General features: G+C 46.6%; 1 protein-coding gene and 1 long non-coding RNA gene across 2 annotated transcripts in view; one reads left to right on the top strand and one right to left on the bottom strand.

Annotated features, from left to right (window-relative positions):
- Positions 1-18,678, bottom strand: part of LOC146789978 (tektin-5-like) — an 881,871-nt gene that overhangs the window by 467,354 nt on the left and 395,839 nt on the right. The gene's annotated exons all lie outside the window — the stretch shown is intronic.
- Positions 1-18,678, top strand: part of LOC146789979 (uncharacterized) — a 110,528-nt gene that overhangs the window by 83,998 nt on the left and 7,852 nt on the right. The window contains exon 2 of the long non-coding RNA XR_014969886.1: positions 15,928-16,034. This is a non-coding gene — a long non-coding RNA (uncharacterized LOC146789979). The remainder of the gene's footprint in view (positions 1-15,927; positions 16,035-18,678) is intronic.

Below are 18,678 nucleotides of genomic sequence, written 5' to 3'. Positions count from 1 at the left end.
CTCCGGCGCCTCTCCACGACCTCCGTCGGCGCCCTCACCCGACCTCGGGTGACTCCTTACTCGACCTCCGGTGTCTCTCCACGACCTCCGTCGGTGCCCTCACTCGACCTCTGGCGGCTCCGGGTACGACGTCTGCTTTCTGTCTGCGCCGCTTCTCCACCTCAGGCCTCAGGTCTCCAGGCTTCTCGACGTCAGGACTCCAGGAGGACACTGCTGAACAGGTCAGGAACTTGCTGTTCTCCTTCTTTAAGGCCTGTTTCGACTTTTCAGTCCTTTAAGATGGTTCTTCTGATCTTGATCCCACACAGGGCTTTAGGTTGGGCTTGGTCAGTAGAGACTAGCATCAAGGGTGGGTTTCTGGACCCCACTCCAAGCACTGGTTTCCACCTCTGCTGCCTTACTCCGACCTCCTTCTATCTCTGTCTTCTCTCTTCTCCAGTCAGTTGCCAACTGCCACTCTGAGATGGCCTTCCAACATTCTAAACTGCCTCTCACTGTCACAGGGTTCCAGAATGTTACGGAAGGTTCAAGAAATCTCCAGTGGGTTCTGATGATGTCACAGGTGACAATGGGTGGCCACCATTTTGTGTCTCAGGCCCTCAGACAGAAGTTCCAGGGGTAGGGAAAATGGCTCCCTGACCCTGCATCAACACTAAAAAGTCTGGTGGTTCCCAAAAAGGAAAAATTATAACAGGGTTTGAGGCAAAAGTGGGACAAAATAAATAATGATGAGGAGGGACCACCCAAAGGGCTGACAGGTCTAACACTAAGTTATGTATTTATTAATATTTTTTTTTTCAGGTTTTTCACCGTGCGCGCACCGTGCGCGCATGACGCGCTTCACGCACCGAAGGCGCGCTGTGGGCACTCGGTGCGCTTCGCGCACCGAGCGCCCACGATGCGTTGTGCGTGCCGTGCGCGTACGGTGCGCGCACCCCGCGCTTTTTCGTAAAAAAAACAAATGTTTTTTTCACCCTTGGGGGTCCTTCAGTGACCGCCTGACAAAGGCTAGGGGGTCAGGAACTGTCCACCCTGCCCCCTTTTCACGTTCTCCACCTTTGTTTTTCACTGCCTCAGACTGCGAGAGACAAAATGGCGGACGACACTTCCTGATTTCGACCGATTGGAATGTTTACTGACATCTAACAACCAATCAAAATTGCGCTCGCGCACGTCACGGTGCGCGCACGGTGCGCGCTTATAGATATATATGTACTTTTAACTGAAATTTTCTCAGGAACTACTGAACAGATTGACTCCAGATATTCAAAAGGCACATCCCTGACCTGAGGACTACCTCTCTGCCAAATTTCAAGTAATTCTGTTCAGCCGTTCGGGCTGTACCTTGGACTAAAGGTCCCTATGAAAAAATGCATGGGGAAAACGTGTTTTGGGACCCCCCTTTTTTCTCGGCCCCCGCTTGACTAATCACCCCGAGACTTTCAGGGTAGGAGCGGAGTGGAGCGCCCCACCTATTTTGAAAAATTCGCGAGGATTCGTCAACCGGCGCCAAAGTTATTCAAAATAGAATTTTCAGATTTCCTATGGAAACACGGTCCTAACTATAACTATCTACTGGCGACCGCCAGTAATTAAAATATATATATATATATATATATATATTACCTACTGGCGGTCGCCAATAGGTAGTTATAGTCAGGACCTATTTTCCATAGGAAATCCGCAACATTCAATTCCCAATAAGTCTTGCGCCGGTTGACGAATCTTTGCGAAATTTTCCAAACTTTTGGCCAGCTCCGGTCCGCTCCTATCCTGAAAGTTTCGGGGTGATTCGTCAAGTGGGGGCCGAGAAAAAATGGGGGTCCCAAAACACGTTTTCCCCATGCATTTTCCCATAGAACCTTTAGCCGCAGCTACAGCCCGAACTGCTGAACGGAATTACACCAAATTTGGCAAAGAGGTAGTCCTCAGTTCAGACTCGTGCCTTTTGCTTAAATGGTGTTAATCTGTTGAGTAGTTCCTGAGAAAATTACAGGTAAAAGCACCTATATATCTATGGCCTCGGAGGCTCGGCGCACCCTATGCGCACCCTGAGCGCACCCTCTGTGCACCTTGCGCGCACCCTCCTGATCATGCGCTGAATGCTAATTGGCTGTCAACATTCGAAACCAGGAACTGTTGGCAGCCATTTTGTGCCTCGGTAGAAGCGAGGCTGAAGCAGTAAAGGGAATAAGTGTGTAAAACATATAAAGGGGGCAGGGTAGAAATACTCTGACCCTCTAGACCTGCTTAGGGTGTCCCAGAAGGACTACCAGGAACCCTTTTTTTTTTTTTAAACGGCAAAATGCGCGCTGGGTGCGCGAATCTGGCTGTAGAAAAAAAAACGAAGCGCGGGCTTCCGTGGTTCCTTAATAATTAGCCCTCGGGGGGGCCAAATCCCGGGGGCAAACACTGTAACATTTATTGGGGGGCCCAAGGGGGCCCCCAAGCCCCGGGGACCGCTACCCCCGGGGCTAGGAAATAAATAGGTGGGGGGCTTTTTTGAGGGAGGGGGGCTGCGTGGCCCCCTCCTCGAGCCCTCTAGGGCCCTGGGGACCGCCACCCCCCAGTGCCGGCTTGTGCAGTGTCCTGGGGTGCCCACCCCCAGGACACTGTTGTTTGCTATGGGAGGGCGGGAGTCTCCCGCCCTCCCATAGCAAACTTTGTTTGGATTTTGAAAGAGAGAGCAGTGAAACCTGCTCTCTCTTATAAAAAAATCCAAACCATATTGCTTTTCCACACGGGGAGCTGCATGTCAGCAGCTCCCCATGTGGAAAAGCAATGCCGGCTCCCGAAGGACACGGGGAGCTGGCTGGGACCGTGGGGGCGTTGGGGCTCCCCCCACGGTCCCCAATGTTTTTTATAAAATCCCCGGGGATGGGGTCCCCGGGGATATTGAAAATTAGTGATAGAGGCTATTTTTTTTTTAACGGTAAAATTTGGAGTCGCGCATCCTAACGCGTTGGGTGCACGATTCCTCTCGCGTAGGGTGCGCGATTCCTAACGCATTGGGTGCACGTGCGCGACTCTAAGCAAAAAAAAAATGAAATTGTTTTCAGATAAACACCGTACGCGGATCCTACACTACAATCATAAAATGGCGACTATGTTCTGCGCAGGGATCGAGAAAGGTGCACATTGGGTGCGCGAATCCAAAAAATAATTGAAAAAAAAAAATCTTAACAAAGTATTAAAAATATAGTTTAAAAAATATAAAACAAATTATAAAAAAATAGTTTAAAAAATGTACAAATATTTTTACTTTTTTTTTCATTAAAAACAAATAATATTTATTAATTTTTTTAAAGAAATAAGTTTCAAAAAACTGTAAAAAATGGTGAAAAATAATATAAAAAAACTGAAAAATAAAGATTTAGAAATCCTATGAAAATCATTAAAAATCATGGGTTAGAGATAAGTTATAGATAGCAATTAGCATTTAAAAAACCTTTGAAATTCACTTAAAAAACTATAGGTTTCAGGTATGTTATAGTTAGGAATTAGCATTTAAAAAACCTTTGAAATTCACTGAAAAAACCATAGGTTTCAGGCACGTTATAGTATGTAATTCTAGATGTCATCAGTGATGTCATCAGTGATGTCACTGACCATGTCATGAGTGATGTAATATGTGACGTCATCAGCAGTGCATTGCGGGGGCTCGAGTTATAGTTAGCTGAACTAACTATAACGGGGGAATTTCAATGGTTTTGTGCAAGGGAAAAGTCCAGCTAACTATAACGCCCCTGAAACATATGGTTTTTTCAGTGATTTTCTAAGGTTTTTTAAATGCTAATTCCTAACTATTATGTGCCTGAAACCTATGGTTTTTTCAGTGAATTTCAAAGCTTTTTTAAATGCTGATTCCTAACTATAACATACCTGAAACCTATGGTTTTTTAAGTGAATATATATATAAATAAAAAGTCTCTATACAAGCATTAGACACGCAGACGGACTCAGAGCATGCCAACACTTCCTAAATGCAAGGAACATTAAATTTCAAGAACATACATGCATGATCTTACAGATGATCGAAATATGCCTCACAGAAAATGTATTCATGTTCGATGGGAAGTGGTATAAACAATTACAGGGCACTTCGATGGGTACCTGCCTCGCCCCCAGCTATGCCAACCTTGTGGTAGGCTTGTGGGAGAAGCAGGTACTTTGTAGTGAAGAAATGGAACCATGGCCCAACAACATTGAACTATGGCTAAGGTTTATAGACAATGTTTACTTTGTGTGGGAGGGCAATGAATGTGATCTTCTTGAATTTGTTGAACGTTTGAATTGTAACACCATGAATTTGAAATTCCCCATGCAGCACAGCCAGCAAAGTATCAACTTCCTTGATATCAGATTACCTGTGAGTGATGGCAAATTAACAACAGACTTATACAAAAAAAAACAGCAGGGAATTCCATCCTACACTCAGCAAGCTGCCACCCCCATAATTTCTGGTGGAGCGTCCCGTAAAGCGAGTTCCTTAGAGCTAAGCGCAACTGCAGCACAGAAACCTCCTATGAGAAAAACAAACAAGACATGGTTAAGAGGTTCAAAAGCAGAGGGCACCCGACTAAGATGCTACGAATGGGTATCATTAAAGCTGATTCTGTCAGCCGCAATGACGCCTTATTCCAACCTCCTAAGACTCACGATAAACCAGATGATGCAGGGACACCAGTCAGGTTCATAACCACATATAGCACACAGGCAGATGAACTGAGAAATGTCCTAAAGAAAAGATAGCATATCCTGACACAAGATCCACTACTTGAAAAAAAGCTAGGCCACTCGTTGTCATGCCCCTCGGTCCTGCCCCCGAGACATGTATAAGTATATAAGGAGAGTGGGCGCGTGCAAACGCTGCTTAGTGTTCTTGCCCCTAGCCCCATTTCCGTCCCCTTGGTGTTTGCCTGACTTCCGGTTTGTTAGTGTTTCCTGTTTCCGGTTGCAGTCGACCCGAAGTGAACGAGTGCTGGCGGACTCGTTGTTCCTTGTCTGGCGTGGCGTTGGCGTTGCCGTGTTTGCAGAAGCGGCAACAGTAGACGCGCGATCCATTTGGTTGGTGTTGCTTTACCCGATTGAAGTCCCGTTATCAAGTAAGGTCCAGGATTCCGTCTCGAGTCCTATGGTGTTACCTTGGGTCCCGTTCCACAAGCTGTTCTTCTGTGTGGACTCCTGTTTTGAAACCTGCATTGGTATTTTTTGTTCATAGTAGTGGAGCCTGCAGTTAAGGCGCCTCTCTGTCGTTGACATGCCGGTGTGAAACCTGTTTCTGTTATTGTTTATCTTGAATATCACTCGTCCTTTGATCTAAAGATCTTCCATTGAATTAGAAAGGTATTCCCGTTCTATATCCTGCACTACGTTCCTCTATACGTATTGTAGGTGGGGTTAACTAGTGTGGACCATCGCGCACCATTTAGGAGGCAGCAGTGCATTACAGAAAAAACGGTAATATCCCTTTACAACACTTGTCATAGAGATAGGGTGGGGTTTACATATGATTATCCCCCATGAATTCCTGACCAATGAATATCTCTACCCTTCAGCCCTTTAGTAAACCACTCACCTTAGGAGATTATTAGAAGAAGACGTTATTTTGCCTCACTCCCAGTTCGCTTGGATACTTACGGGGTGAGCCCGGCACATTCTTTGTTTAAGCACCGTCTCAAAGAGATTGCTTGTTATTAAACTTGTGTCTTGTCATAGGGATTTCTAGCATTGTGAGGCAAATAGAACCGTGCTGAGAGTTCCTCGAGAGGTGAAAGATAACCGTGGTAGGTTTCCTTAACCTAGAGGGTCCATACATTGAGGTCACTTGAAATTGATGCACATTAATTTAGATTTTGTTTTACAGCTGGGAGTTCCTGCCTTTTAACCCTGACGTGGTCCACCAACACAACCTGCCTTTCTCCCCGCCTACCCTTGTTTTGTTTCCCTGTTTTCCCCTAGCGTGTCATCCTTTACTCTAGAGTCTGATAGAGTCGGAGGGCCGTAGGGGACGACTGAGGACTTATCTCCAGGTTCCTGACGCTCCTGTGGAACATACTCAGCGATCCTTACACTCACCAGCCGTCACCTTCAGGAAAAGCTCGTCCTTTAAGGACACCTTAGTCAATAGTCACTTACAAAGCAACAAACAAACCTGCCTAGAACAAAGGGGAGACTTCTACAAGTGCAGTAAATGCAAAGCTTGTAGCCATAGTGAGAATATAAGGGAAGTGACATTGCAGAGATCAAAAAGAAAATGGAACATAACAAAACCCATAACATGTGGGACAGACTTCGTAGTCTATGCCATCACTTGTCCATGTGGAAAGTGGTATGTCGGTTCGACAACATTCCCAGTCAAGAAGAGAATCTTGGAGCACTGGAGAGCGGTAACCAACCGCAACTTCAGTTACAGCACATCCAGACATTTTAATGAGGCACATGAGGGCGAGTGGACCAAAGGCAAATTCTTTGGTTTAGCAACAATCCCCAAACACCCCAGAGGAGGAAACCGAGTTTTTGCGCTGCGCAGACTTCAGTCCAGATTGATTCTTTTGGCTGTTAGCATGTTCCCCACAGGCATGAACAACGACGAGGAATTATACGTGCATCTATGATATTTGGACACTTCCTGTCAACCAATCCAATAGTTCCCATCCAGTTAGACTATAGAGTCTCTAATATTAATCTCACCCGTTATTAATTTTATTTTGTATTGTTGAGTTCTTGTTTTTTCACAGATTTTTTGTTCTGTTGAAAACGCATGTTGCATTGAAGTACAGCATGCAGATATTATTTAACTGACAATGCAATGTCAGATCCTGAAGTTCTAATGCCTTCGCCAGGTATTGTAAAAAATGATGTTATGAGTATAGGGGAACCGCTACATTGATACTACCAGTCTCTGTGTTTTATATTTTTAACAGATTGGTTTTACAACATAAGAGGAAGATAGCCACCAAGATATTGCTAAGATCACAAGAGATCCAGCATGTTCATAGGAACTGTCACCTCTAGAGAACCTTTGGTCACGTTAGAGATATTGTCGTTAACTGCACTGCACGGATAATCTGGCATAACCCCACACCTTTTGTGTTAGTAGATAGACAGGGCTTAATGATTCAAATTTGCTTAGCTGCGAGAGGAGTCAAAGTACAGCATGCACAACATGCAAATTAACCCCATCCCAGAGACTTCCCCCACGATGAGCCACGTCACACACTAGTCCCCACACTCGCACCACATTTAATATAAGGAGCAGATGGCCATCATAAGAAGGTCTGTTTTAGGAACTCACTGCTGTGTCGAACGACAGGGTACTACACCCAAGACAAGCATTTCTCAGACACTCCAAACTTAATGGAACTAGACCCATGAGATAGTGCTCAGGAGCATAAGATAATACTACAATGCTGCTGTATGAATTATAAATTGTTCACTACAATGTGTAAAAAAGTCTACATTTATACATATGTATATATATATTTTCTCGAATGCATTTGTGACATCAACAGTGTATTATTTTATTTAAATAACACTAGAACTCACCGAAGTATTTTCTTTATGTCTCACTGCACGCTGCGTCGTGCATGTTACTATGTCTTTAAATATACGAGGAACTGGCAAGAGGTCATGTGACCAAGATCTCGTTGGAGATCGAAACGCGTCGTCTTTGTTGCCGAAAATAAACCTGTAACATTTTGCAACTTTAAAACTGTAGTGGCTCGTTTTTCCTGCCAGGATTGCAGGGACCAGCTTTGCATATATTTGCTAGGAGGAGTATCGTGTGATATTGTTTGCGTCGGCCAGAGACGCATTTCAGAGACCCCCGCTTCGCTTCTAGGGCTGGACTTTACTGGCGCTGCTTCGGCTGTTCTGTCCTATTTCATGGTTGTGAAATGGTCCGTGCCCGCCTCGAGAACTGGGAGCTTCAAGGCAGTTGTGAGGCTACTCAACCTCATACTGGGCGGCGTGCATTGACACTGCTACCCCTGCTGAACACGTTCCTGTGACCCGGGGCTGAAGCGGTGTGGGGACCCAAGGGAGCGCTTGATTGCTACCACAAGCAGGATAATTTGGCTCACGTTCGTATCAGATCCTTGCACTCCGCCCGACCACTTGGTCCAGTAACCACTCCACACATCACCTACCTGGAAGCAGAGTGCTGCATGCTGGGATTTGGAGTTTTCGACCACTTCAAACACTGCAAATAGGGGGAGTTACGTTTCAGAGGGCGGAGCCTTATTGTACTACTACATAAGGCGGCAGGACTTTGCACCTTGTGACGATGGAAGCCACCTGAAAACTTTGGCGCTGAGGAAGGCAGCACTATGCCGAAATGCATTCGCCGTGACATTTTTGTTTCAATTAAACGCTTCCATGATCATCCCCCGCTGTGGTCTCTGCTCTTTTGTGAGGAGGAGAATCGTGTGATATTGTTTGCGTCGGCCAGAGACGCATTTCAGAGACCCCCGCTTTGCTTCTAGGGCTGGACTTTACTGGCGCTGCTTCGGCTGTTCTGTCCTATTTCATGGTTGTGAAATGGTCCGTGCCCGCCTCGAGAACTGGGAGCTTCAAGGCAGTTGTGAGGCTACTCAACCCCATACTGGGCGGCATGCATTGACACTGCTACCCCTGCTGACCACGTTCCTGTGACCCGGGGCTGAAGCGGTGTGGGGACCCAAGGGAGCGCTTGATTGCTACCACAAGCAGGATAATTTGGCTCACGTTCGTATCAGATCCTTGCACTCCGCCCGACCACTTGGTCCAGTAACCACTCCACACATCACCTACCTGGAAGCAGAGTGCTGCATGCTGGGATTTGGAGTTTTCGACCACTTCAAACACTGCAAATAGGGGGAGTTACGTTTCAGAGGGCGGAGCCTTATTGTACTACTACATAAGGCGGCAGGACTTTGCACCTTGTGACGATGGAAGCCACCTGAAAACTTGGGCGCTGAGGAAGGCAGCACTATGCCGAAATGCATTCGCCGTGACATCTTTGTTTCAATTAAACGCTTCCATGATCATCCCCTGCTGTGGTCTCTGCTCTTTTGTGAGGAGGAGAATCGTGTGATATATATATATATATACACACAAAGGTTACAGGGGCGTTCTAGTTAGGCTCAGATTTCACTCATACAAACCCAGAGAAATTCAGCAGTTATAGATACCCGATCTAACTATAACATATGCCCCCGCAATGCACTGCTTATGACCTCACAAATTACTTCACTCATGATATGGTGACATCACTGATGACACCTCAAATTACATCACTGATTACATCATCCAGTGAGTGTAAGTGTTTTGTAAACATTTCTAAGACTTGAAGATATATACTAAGCAACTGCATAACTACTATTCTTTCTGTACTACTAATGAGTGATTCTATTCCTAACATATGTCATTTGAGTGGTTGTGTAACTGTCTGAATCTGTGTCTGAGTGGCTGTATGGGTGTGTGTGTCAGTGGCTGTATGGGTGAATAAGTGGGTGTGTGAGTAGCTGTATGGCTCAGTGAGTGACTGAGTGGCTGTATTGTTGAGTGAGTGTGTGTGTGAGTGACTGTTAGGCCTGGGCAGGGTTCACCGAGTCACGCTATGCAGAACTTACGAACTAGTCACGGAACACCGCTGAGCTATACGGTCACATTGCGTATTATGTCAAACACAATGCGCAGTGCGTCCTCTTGTTCGAAATACCCGCGAAAGGCGCTATGCAGTTCGCTTGGGCGTGGCCATCTTGTTTTATCTATTGTGCTCATGGTACTGAGCCTATTTTTCAATCTTCTCTAAATCTTATTAATCCTCCGCCCTCCTAATAAATCTATCCCTAATTTTTATTTATTGTATTAGTGTGTTTTTGTCTTTTTATTTTTCATTTTTTTAGTGTGTTTTTGGCGACATCCTGTATTTAAAAAAAAAAAAATCCTTTACTTCCTTAATATTTCATTTCCTTTCTTCCTTCCTTCCTCCCTTCCTTCCTACCTCCTTCCTTTCTTCCTTCCCCTGTTTTTGTCTCCCCCCCAGCATCATGTTGAAGCAGGGGAGCGGCAGCACATGGTCCTCGACCAGCCACTTTTGCTGCGGACGCCAACACAACTCAAGTGTGCAGCCCCGGGCTATCTTCAGTGAGGTGGAGATGGCAGCACTGTTTTTTTTCTGTGCAACGCCACCTTCCCTACATGCTGGCATCAGGCACAGCAGTGGGTACACCCCTGCGGGGGCGTCAGCTGCGCTGGGGGAGGGTGCACCGGTTTGTGCAGCACACCGGTCAGGTTCGGCGCACCATCCACCAACTGACGCACCACTGTGCGGATATTCTTTTTCTTTGTTTAATTTTAACAACTTATTGGATACAAGTCAAGAGCTTGCAGTACAGATACATTATCAAATTGGGTCATTGCTTCACAGTAGTGAGTAGGTAAATATGAAAAAAGGCAGCACTAACATCGACCCCGTCCCATCTATTATGAATATTGCAGCACAGAATAATAATTTGCAATCCCCTCCATCTCTCCCGTCTACTCCCATGCCTCCCAGTGTATACATTCTTGTGCAGCCTATTCCTGCCCATTTAGTGGGTCAACATCTCTGTTCCTGAGGTATATTGCAATGTGTTCCCAAATATCTACTGGTCTGGATCACACTGGCATGAGTTTCCAATATAAGCTGAGTCGCTCCTGGCAGTGAGCAGCATCTGATAACCATGCGGCGTGTGTGGGTGCAGGTCTCCGGCCCCAATGTAGTGCTACCCTGCGCTTATCCAGCAGAAGCAGCATCGCCACCAACCAACGGTGTGTCACCGGTGTCTTCTCGAAATCCCCTAACAGACAAGTCACAGGGTGCAGCGGCAAGTGAGTCTCTGTAATATTGCTGATTGTTTCACAAACCCTCACCCAGAACTCTGCCACCCTCAGGCATTCCAGGCCAAGTGCAGAAACGTGGCCCTTTCTGTGGAGTAGCTGCAGCAGTTCGAAGTATCCCGCAGTCCCATTCTATGCAACTGCAGGGGTGTGCGGTATATCTTGTGGAGATATTTAAAGTGGATCAGACGCAGTTTGTAATTGAGGGATAGTCTGCCCACAACAGTATATCCATCTTTCCACCGGAATCTCGCTGTCCAGCTCTCGCTCCCACTCCTCCCTCGCCCGATATGCACCTATTTGGGGTGACTTCACTATGATAGAGTAAAAGCTAGTGAACAGTTTCCACGGAGACTCCGTGACATTTAAGTTTTACAGCGACACAAGAGCCGGGGGGGAGGGTCAGGAAAGGTGTCATAGGTCACCCAGCGGGTCGCACGCAACTAGTAATAAAGCACAGTGTCAAGCGCTGTGGCCTCCCGCACAGTAGGGTTGGACAATGATTCAAGGAACTGTTCGCCAGGGAACAGATCCGTGATGGTTTTAACCCCCAGCTCAGCGTTCCGGCTCGCCGGCCCCCTTGTCTCACAGTGGGGAAATAGTGGGTTTTCTGACAGTTGAGCTGACGGAGCATGCAGTACTGGGAGGCCAACCCAACACCGGAGTCTGTCCCATTCCCATCTCATACATTCTACTGGGTCTATTTCTCCTTGGGGTGCTTTGTACTTGCCAAACAAGGCTGTCCAGGTATTCCCTGTGGCCTGTTGCCAGCCAGAGTAGTTCCATAGTGTCAAGGTATTCTTGCAATGCCAGCGGCCCACCGGTCGCACTTGCCATGTATAATTTGGCGTAGAAGGAAGACCTAATCGTAGGAAGTTAGGTCAGTGCGGGGATCAACCAGTCATTGCAGTCTTTGAGTTCTGCCACGTAGGTCGAGGCGGGCGGTTTACACAACAGTCCAGCCAGGGTTTTACTAGGTCTAGCTCCCTCCCCATATCATTGCACTGTTTTCTCCCTCCCAAGGTATTTCACCACCCTCTCTGCCTCTTTGTTATACTCCAATGTCTTGTCTCTGATATCTGCCAGCGTGGTTTGGCAAGAATTGGCAGCCTGCTCAAGTTTTAGTCTGCCAATCTCGGCCTCCAGCAAGGTGCCCCTTATCGCCCTCAAAATGCCTGCTTGCCTCCCAATACATTCCCCTCTCATCACAACCTTAAAAGCCTCCCATAGTGAGGAAGGCGACTCCACCGTATCAATGTTGTGTGCGAAGTAGTCAGTGATAGTAGTGCTTTTTACTTCCCAAAACGCAGTGTCACGTAGGCATGGGGGGCAGCCACTAGGAGAATGCTTGTGGGATAGTCTGCAGTATAGTCAACATCAGCTGTACCGGGGAGTGGTCCGACAGCCTCCGGAGGAGTTGGTCCACAGACACTGTCCAGGGCTGCTGGAAGAGCTTCCCTGCAATGATAATATATCTCCCCTCCTTATCTATGAGCGTGTGTGTGGTAAACCTTGGCAACCCCTTCCTCAGTAGGATAGCAACACCCCTTCCATAATTGCAGTATACTGATGAATAAGTTTCACCGCACCAGCGGGCAAGGAGTCTGGCACCAGTGTCCTCTGTCAAGTGTATCTCTTGCAAGAAGCACACATCTACTCCCTGTCTAGTGAGGTTGGCATGCACCAGTCTAGATTTCCGGTAGTCATTAAGACCTCAGACATTCAACGTCATGCAAGTTATTTTAGCCATGGGAACCAGTAAGCGTCATGGGCATGTAATAGTGTAAGGGAGTATTTGACTCTACGCAGAGGGGGGCGCAGGTGTACTCACGTACTCCACATACATTGCAAGTTTGTTATCAAGTTCATTTGTGACCCAGCTGGCCTGTGACCTCTGTCCTCCACTTGTAGGCAACTCCCTCCCTCCCACACATTACTCAAAAACAATTTATCAACAAGCAACCACCGCAAACTCTTCAAACTCCCCATTCCTCCCCACACTCCCACACCAACCCCCCAATTAGGTTGACATTTGCTCCCCCTCCTTCCCCTCCCAAACTTGCAAGGTCCTGCAAAGTACTTAGGGAATTATCCCGTGGGGACACGGCCTCACCCAGCGGTCACCCCTGTCATTTAAGGCAGGGTGGCCAAGCAATGCTCAGGTAGGTGGACTTGTTGTCTATGGATGCGATCCAATACTGTGGGTGGCCTGTTTCCCGGGGGTCATTTCAATCCAGCAAACGTGATTCAGGTCTCGTTTTGACAGTTTCCCAGTCCAGAAAGTTTACATTCCTAGTGGAGGTTTGTTAGTCATTATCGCTGGTGGTGCTACCTTCATCCCAGTCCGGGGTCTTTGAGGGTGACCACTGTGCTTTCTCTAGCTTCTTGGCAAACGCCAATGCGTCCTTTTGGATCTGTGAAGAACTGCGTCTCATCCTCCCTCCTTACGCGCAATTACGCCGGGTAGAGCAGGGCGTACGGTATTTCCTGTTTTTGAAAGATGCGCTTAGCAGGGAGGAATTTGCGGCATGCAGCCTGGACTACCAGTGTGAAGTCTGCGAAAAAGGATAGGACATCCCCCTGGTGTCTCACTTATCCCATCTCTTGTGCAGACCGCAAGATTGCGTCCCGGTCACAGTAGTAGCCACTATTGGGTGAGCAGGCTCACCGGGTGGTGGTCTGGGCCCCAGCGATCTGTGCGCACGGTCCACGATGAATACCGAGGATAGGACAGTTTCAAAGAGTTTGCTCAACAATGCCTCCATGTAGTCTTCCATCCGTGAGTTTGCAGTAGATTCCGGTATTCCCGTGATGCAGAGGTTATTCTTTCTTGAACGCGAATCCAGGACCTCATTCTTGGCCTTTATCAATTCACGTACCTTAACCATTTTTAGCAACCGTTGTTTGCTGTCCACAAGGGCATCATCATTGTCTGCGACTCTGGCCTCCAATAGCATGATTTTGCATCGTGAGTGTCCACTATTTTACACTGGGTAGAGATGGGCTGATAACTGATCCAGCTTGGATTCAGACTGGTTTTTATTTCCAGGATAAGCGAGCAAAGGTCACAAGATGCAGCACCATCCATTTGTGTTGCTTGTTCCTCCGCCTTAAGGGGCCAGGTGGGTTCCTCCTGTCGATTTTGCCATCTGCTCTCGAACAGAAGTTTGGACTACGTACCATCCGCTTTACCCATGGTAGGTAGTAGTGGGCCTACAGTTAGGCTGTGCTGTGGGGTTCGCATGCTTTGCAGGTGGGTCACCCCTCTTGGTGATAGTGCACATGGGGGGTTTGAAGCTATCCAAGTAGCAGCCAGGAGGACAAAGTGTTTCTTTGCCCGATTTTGTGGAGGGGGTGCCTTCAGTTCCCATGCCTTGCGCTTATGGTTGTTGTCCCCAGTCACTTCTCACATTACATCTGCCCTGTCTCACAGTCTTGTTTTCTATTTTTATATTTCACCCGGGATACGGTGTATTAGGCCAGTTCAATCTGTGTGTAGGCCTCACATCTCAGGCCTCCAACTTGTGCGGCACTGTCCCCCAGTTACTTCTCATAGAACGTCTGCCCTGTTGACCAGTCTCATTTTCTAATTTATAGTTTATCCGGATGCGGTGCATTAGGCCAGTTCAATCTGTATGTAGGCAACGTTGTGCGGCACCAGCGTGGCCTAGTTTTTCTCTCCGGCCTCCTCCACAGCTCTTCCCCTCTCTCTGCTCGCGGGTCAGCCTGCCGTGGGGGGGAGCAAGGAGCCACGAGGGAGGTGCTTTGGGGTCCGGGGGAGGCGCTGGATCGCTCCCGCACCGCGCAGGGAGATGGGCCCAACACCTTCCGGCTCCAGACCTGGTTCCCAGCCAAGCATTCCACCCCTCTGCAGCTACAGCGTCCCCTCCCCAACTATGCCCCCATCCACCTACAGCATCCCCGGCCCGCTCAACTGAAGGGTCTGGTGCACATCTCCATTCTACGCCCAGCTCCCGTCTGTTCCAATGTCGGCGGCCCTTCTCGCAGGTGGAAGCGTGGCTCGGGTCATCCCCACAGTCGCGACCCCGGATTCACCTTGTCTAGCAGTCAGGTGGGCTCGATCAGCTCTCCGCTGTGCATTGTTAAGTCCTCCAGGCCGCCGCTACACAGGCACGGCAGCCCCCCTCCAGGCATATGCAGCCTGTGCAGCCTTGGAGTGCAGCCATTAGCAAGCTGTGCCGTGCTGGATGGCGTTTAGGGTGTTCCCCGCCTCAGACAGTCTCCGCAAATCATCGTTTTGCATTTCGGTAAGACAGTCGCCTCTCTTGATATTTAGGGGTTGTCAGGGGCCCACCAGTATACAGAATTCCTTTGGATTTTGAGCTTGGCCGGTAGAGCCCACTCAAGGTGTGGCGATCTTGCAGCTGGCTAAGACACGCCTCCCCCACTGTGCAGATATTCTTGACTGGGAGCAGAACCTGCTTGCTGTCCAGATTCCGGGACTCTGTGATTATTCATTTTTTTTGTGTTTGCGTTCTACAATGCTAAAAAAAATAATTCAGAGTAGCATGCTACTCACACTCAGTAAGTTACGTTAATTTATGTTTGAATATTATTACTATGTGATCCAGTTTCAGCTAGGTAGGTGCGCAGCCCCCAATCATACTCATTGGCGCTCGCTTTGGCCCTTCTTTCCTTCTGTCACTAGAGTGAATCAGTGATATCAGAGAGTTAGCGTTCTCTGTGACTTTATTTATGTAGATCGTACACTCCCAAGCTATTTCACAGTGATGTGTAGTATGCATCTATGCATTGCAAAAAAGGGAGACTGAGTTGGTCCATCAAGGGGTTGAAAAATGAGAATAGAATCAAAGATCATTCATTGCAATGCATTAGATCAAAATGTAGGTTTTGTTTAAGGAACTTTGGAATAGGGATTTTAGGATTATTATGGCCAAATCAATGACAGTCGATAGGCTCAAATCTAGTACTATAGGCGATCTGTTTTAGAGGTGACAGCGTTTGCCTGTCATAATCATTTTGTGGAGATTAACTCTACGACTAACCTATTTTTTTATTCTCTTTCATTTCTTACATCAGCACCCAAGGGAAAGACGAGGGGCAGTTCAGTGGAGGGTTCGGGAAGAGCTGGGGAGGAGGTGCTGAACACAAGCGGCACCGCTGAGAGCTCCGCTGAACAGACACTAGTAAGTCCTATTATTTATTATTATATTTTCCCTAAAGTTCTTTTTATTGTTGTGGGCTTAGGGTAGCATCTTGGTGTATTGGAATGTCGGTGCTGGGTTCCAGGACGGGAGTTGCTGCCTGGAACCTGGTGTTGCTGGCGAGACATAAAGTTGCTTTGACACACTTACCTGCCATCTTGCTTTCACGTGGTGACAAGGACAGGATACAAACCAACACATGCACAGCACAATGGATTTGCTCATTTTCCTCTGCCCACTATGCTTCTTTTATATTTTGCATTGTTTCTTTTTTTAACTCTCTCAATTTTTTCCAACTCACCTATTCAATTTTTCTTTCATTCCTGTTATCCCTGCACTATCTTTTTTTCCTTATTTGATTTTTTTTAGTACAGCATGGCTGGAAAGTATAAGGTCCTATTCCATTTACCAGCCAGCATCATATGTGTTGTAATCGCTTTCCTGTTCTTGGTCCTTTACAATAATATGTCTTTCAACGACCTTTAAACCACCCCTTCATTATGCTTCAATGACTCAGAGTCATCATGGTGATGATCATCATAATAACTTTATTTCGATCATCACAAGGATCATAAAAAGTACATGGTAAAATATCATGAAAGCATAAAAGTCATAAAAAAGCTACATCTATTCCATATATAGAATTAAAATCCAATAATATTATTATAGAATACATTTTGAGCGTTTGATCCATAAAGCTAACAGAAATTTTGCTACACCGAAAACTAGTCCTCTAAGGGTGTCTGGAGAAATAATTCTCAGCACATCAAGATAGTGGCCAGGACCAATAAGCCTACACAAAGGGATTATCCACTTTACCCTCAAGTTCTTGTAATGGGGGCAGAAAAATATCATGTGGACTAGGGATTCAAGGCTACCTTTACAAGCTGGACATTTATCATTTGAAGAATCATTAGTTCGCCACTTATTACAGAACAATTTAGTGGGAAGGGTCTTATATCTGAATTGGAGGTATAGTTTGCGAGCAAGGGGTGGTATAATTTCATTGATTGTTTCCTCAAACAGCTGAAAAGGTTTCAAATTCATAAACACCTGGGTCAAAGAACCCATATAATTTGTCACATCTTTCACCAGGATAGACTCTCATTGGAGGGTTTTGACCTTACTCTTCGGAATTGCACACAACTCCTCCGGTCTTGACCAATAGACCTCCATCCCTAGTACTAGGTACTAGCTCTCTCAGAGTACTAAACAGAATTGTGATTACCTTGGACTGTTTCAAAAGGTCCCTAATTGCTGCTTGATAGGGGGTCAAGCTCCTCTATTGACCATAGGCGATGTCAGAACATTAAATGTTTATAGTCCAGCTTGTGGACCAAATTTCTTTGAGCCAGATCCAGGAAAATTGGAGTCAGGGGAGTGCTGGCTGGCAGATTAAAAAGGGATCTTATAAAGCGATGTTCAGTTACAGTAAGACAATCATTCTTTACACTACCCCATAGTTCTGCTCTATAGAAAACTGCTCCTGAGGCTATGATGTATATTTCTAATGCTGGGACCACTTTCCTAGGCACTGTATTTTTGTGGATCTTACTTATGTGGGCAGTCTGCTGGATTAGGTACAACTGTGTTTTCTCTACATGGGGTACCCAGCATAGGTTTGGAGTTAAACGGATCCCCAAATAGTCAAAGACAGAGACTAGTTCTATTGTACGGTCCCCTACAAGCATACGTTTCTTAGAAGGCTTAGAAATCGCCTTAGTAGTTATCAAATATTTTGTTTTAGCCTCATTGAGTTCCAGGCCGTGCTCATCACAGAAACGTTTAAAATCATTTAGTAACTGTTGGAGCCCTTGTGGGGACTTTGATATTAATAGCATATCGTCGGCGACACTCTTCTCTACCCAACTTGTAGGGCATCGCACCCATCCCTATCGAGGAAGCCTACTACCCCATTGATAAAGAGCAAGAATAGGGTGGGCGCTAAAACGCATCCCTGTCTTACTCCATAGTTTATCCTGAAGGGCTTAGTTAATAGACCTACCTAACATGGGGTTTATTTGCTGAATGCAGACAAATTAAAATATCAGCAAATTTTTAGGGAGTCCCAGCTCTCCACCACCCTCCAGAGTTTGCCACGAGGGACCTAGTCAAAGGCGGTGCTCAGATCCACAAAGGCTACATATAGCTTACCCCCTTTGATGAAAACTCTCTAATAAATGCTGAGGAAGCAGAAGACCTCGTCCGGGGTCCTGATATTGGCATTAAAACCCGCCCAAAAGTCAGATAGATATTTGTCTCTAAGATCCAATCCTGAATGCGGGCCAGTAGCTGCTTGCAGAAAAGTGTTAAATAGGCTGATAGGTTTATAACTGGCCGTCTTTGCTCTATCTCCTTTTTTATAAATTGGTATGATATCAGCTAGGTTCCAGGAAGTAGGCTGAAAGAATAGCATTGTTTAGCATATTGATATATGGGGCCCAAACTTCTATGTCCTCTCTGTACAGGTCATTGGAGATTCGATTTAGGCCAGTAGCTCTTGCTGGAATACACAAGCTAATGGCTACTTGGGTTTCCTCGAGGGAGATTTTTAGAGCTTTCACAGCGCCAGGTGAAACTTTCTCTCTCTTACCTACAAGCTCCTCTTCCTCCATGTTCCCTACCG

The sequence above is a fragment of the Triturus cristatus genome, chromosome 10 (assembly GCF_964204655.1).
Source record: "Triturus cristatus chromosome 10, aTriCri1.1, whole genome shotgun sequence".
In the NCBI taxonomy this organism is placed as follows: domain Eukaryota; kingdom Metazoa; phylum Chordata; class Amphibia; order Caudata; family Salamandridae; genus Triturus; species Triturus cristatus.
This window is presented reverse-complemented; position numbering and strand designations above follow the sequence as displayed.